The following is a 4,010-nucleotide window of genomic DNA, read 5'->3' as shown; positions in this document are numbered from 1 at the left end:
AGACTTTCCGCATCTCCTTAATAAGACTGCAAAAGTGTCGCAATAATTTGATCAACATTGGTGGGTGAAAGACCTGTTTTAGATTATGAGAGTACACAAGTCGTGAATAGATTGGAACTTGGAACTTGTGAGTGAATATCAGTGAAACTGTCTGCATCTCTCCGTATGCCGACAGCTTCTCCCAGATAAAAGTTATTTTACGTCTTCAACATGCTGAAAATAATTTAATAGTACTGAAAACTTGGTTCGTTTGTCATCTGTCATTGAGAAATTTGAAAGCAAGTTATATTATGTGCGACTGCACTGTTGTCTAAGTACGCTGAATTCGCGGTTTCCCCCTCTTGTCCCTCCGCTCGTTCAGACAGCGTGATGTGCTGTTTGGGGAAGTGTCCAGCCAGCCCACAAACATTTTTGCACACGAGCCAGAACACGACTCGAAGGGCCAAATTCTCGGCCACCCTGTTTCTAACCATAAAGTTCATCCACTGACTCAAGGTCAGGACTCGCCGCGCCAGTGCATTTTGGAATCGATGTCGTTCACAGACCATTGCCACACAGATGCTGCTTTATACACTGTCATGCCGACACGATCATATATCCAAACAGTTCGTCTAGTGTATGCAGTACAAGTACATAAAAATGGTTCAGGTGGCTCTCAGCACTATGGGACTTAACATCTGAGCTCATCAGTCCCCTAACCTAACTACATTACACACATCCATGCGCCAGGCAGGATTCGACCGTAGCGGCAGCGCGGTTCCGGACTGAAGCGCCTAGAACGGCTCGACCACAGCGGCTGGCACCGAGTTCATATCCTTCACGGGATTGCTACAGGAGATAGCATTATTCATCATCCCAAATAACTCGTTTCTAGCCATCAACTGTCTAGTTGAGTAACTATTTACAACCTCTGGTATAGCGTAGTATGGACCACAAAAATATATGGCTCATAAGAAGCAACTTGACCATGGTAACCCTTTGATCACAATTCCCTATACACAGACAATGAGCTAGCTGGACTGCAGGTAGCCCTCTGGAACTCACGAGTGGTTGCTTCCGCTGATTTTAGGAACTGTTTCAAACTAGCTCCCGCAACATTCAACGGTCCCTGTACGTCAGTGCATGAGATTTACCTTGTGATGATTAAGTTATGATTATTCCTTCACGTATCCACCTCACAAAAAGTAGATTTTGGCAGCTGTAAAAGGGCTGATGTGTCCGTGTTGTACTTTTTACTCACGTGACATCAATGACTAGTCACATTCGAAGTCGCTGAACTCTCCTAACACATTATTGTAACTATTTCGGGACTGACAACAAAATACTCTGTCCCTCCTTTTGTTGGGCGGGTCCGCTCCTAGTGACATCTCGTAGCCAATTCTTCACTATGTACAGGTGTTGGCGTAGTTTATTTCTGTTTCTCGTCAACACTTGTTTCAAACTAAATACTGGAAGAAGAATTTTTTTTGTGGAACGCTATATTTCTATCAACGATATTCGAGAGTTGAACAGACCAGTACAACGGTCTAACTCGCCTTAATTTAGAAGACAATGGCAAGCAAATTCGGCTGCTACAGTGTAAGCACCGAAGCAGTGACTGTTGCTTGTTTCGACCAGAGCTGTTGCCTCAAACTGCTAAAAGTTGGCATTTAGTTCAACTTGAAACAGAAGTATCTGTCGTCGTACTTAAGACGCATGAAGTAGAGTGAAGCGGTTGTGCCCTTTATCTTAGAATCGTCATCACTAATTCTAGCTGCAGCCTGGAGTAAGACCCCGACTTAATGGAATTTAGGTCGCAATAGCTGAGTAAAAATGTTTGTACAATTCACTCATACGTTTGGGAAAAGTTTCTACGACAACGGTTACAAGTATTATATTATTGTACTTGAATTTTCAAAATATAAAATTATAAGGTATAACCCTTCATCAAACAAAAAACCTACTTACTTCAATAGCTCGTGTGACAGAAGAGTTAACAGGATTAAACATACAACAAGCCTTTCTGCGTACTTCAACTTGCCGAAGACTTCGTCGCGATGTCTTGAATAGTTCACGCAATATAGGGAGCAGTCAAATTAAAACGAGACAGATGGAGAAAAAGTGAGTAAATTGTTAATTATTCAAAAAGTAATCGCCATAATTGTTAAAAATGTATTCCAGAGTGAGAGAAGACCATCATTGCCTTAATACGACAATGTCTGCGGTTGCCTAAGGAACCATGACTGTACCCAAGCGCTCACCTCTTCGTCCAAAGCAAACCAATGGCGAAGGATGCCTCTCTTCAGGACTCCGAGGATGTGGAAATCGCACGGTGAAATATCGGGACTGTACGAAGGACGTGTGAGAGCTTCCCAGAGAAAATTCTGCAGCGTAGTCGAAAAGGCCTTCGCAACATGTGGGCACGTCAACATTTCTCCATGAAGACATTGCCGCCTTGTCACACACTGGGATAAATGTATGAAAAGCTACGGTGATTACTTTTGGAATAATAAACAGTTTAATTACTTTCTTCCTTCTGTCTCGTTTTCACTGCCGCTTATAAATGGGTTGTTACGTCTAATGCTGATCACATTGTGTAGCAACATCAGATAAAGTTACATTCTAACACTCACCTTACAACGTGGTACCTGGCATTCATTCCTGTAATGGCAGTACATTGAAGATTTAAAGCTTCGCTCAGCACCGTCGTCAGCACACAGTGGTTTGAGTTGGCAGTGCAGTCTCCGATTGCGGGGTTCATACTTCACCGTACAACTGGGTAAAGGCATCGCACGTCATGGGGATAGTAAGAACTGTATCCATATGAACAAACGTTAAAATTTCTCACAACACATAAAAACATTCATACTGGATCAAAAAATGTAAACATACAAGTTAGAACAATCATAAAAATTCGTTGTAAACTCCTACCGATTTTGTATACAACCTTTGTCATCGCGCTTCGGCATTCTATTTAGTAGGATTTGCATAGTTGTTTATATGGGAGGGTGACCCATCATAATGAGTCAAATGAATGGTTCGAATGGCTCTGAGCACTATGGGACTTAACTGCTGAGGTCATCAGTCCCCTAGAGCTTAGAACTACTTAAACCTAACTAACCTATGGACATCACATACATCCATGCCAGAGCCAGGATTCGAACTTGCGACCGTAGTGGTCGCGCGGTTCCAGACTGTAGCGCCTAGAACCGCCCGGCTACTCCGGCCAGCCATAATGAGTCGGTGAGCTGTGTAAATACAGTAAGGCTGTCACCACGAGTACACTCACAAAGCGCTCAGCCCGCGCGGGATTAGCCGAGCGGTCTTGGCGCTGCATCATGGGCTGTGCGGCTGGTCCCGGCGGAGGTTCGCGTCCTCCCTTGGGCGTGGGTGTGTGTGTTTGTCCTTAGGATAGTTTAGGTTAAGTAGTGTGTAAGCTTAGGGACTGATGACCTTAGCAGTTAAGTCCCAGAAGATTTCAAACACATTTGAACATTTTTTGAAAACGTACAGTATACAGTTTGCTTTCTTAACTCGAGGCGGCCAAACATCTCGAAAACGAAGCATCGTACGAAATAGAATGTTCTAGAGGAAAAGTTAATATTAGTAAACGGAAAATCTGTCAGTGCTACAGCTGGACACCTCCCTTGCGTGGGCGCGGTAACGTTTCCTTTTTTAAAAAAGGGAACCCACGCCCCTCATTTCTATTCCATGCTCCAATTCTACGCTAATAGGGCCTTAAGTTTTGCTGAAATTGTTGTTTTCGCCTCATGGTAGATGGCGCTGTAAACGACAGATACCAAGTGTACCTGTCTTAGCAATTAATAGCTGGCGCATGTGATTCTACAGTTCATTTATGATGTAAATGTAAACCTTTGTGTTCAACGGTTAATATATAGGTTCGAAATTTGCTTTAGTGTTGGAGAAATGATTGTACAGAAGAAACGATATAGCGAAACATTGTTAATGATGGCAAATAAGCTACTTCTATGGTAACGTAGCTTCCTTTCCCCATCAGGGTTCACTATAAT

Source organism: Schistocerca cancellata, chromosome 8 (assembly GCF_023864275.1).
Source record: "Schistocerca cancellata isolate TAMUIC-IGC-003103 chromosome 8, iqSchCanc2.1, whole genome shotgun sequence".
Classification (NCBI taxonomy): domain Eukaryota; kingdom Metazoa; phylum Arthropoda; class Insecta; order Orthoptera; family Acrididae; genus Schistocerca; species Schistocerca cancellata.
The sequence above is the reverse complement of the archived record's forward strand: the minus strand, read 5'-3'. Positions refer to the sequence as shown.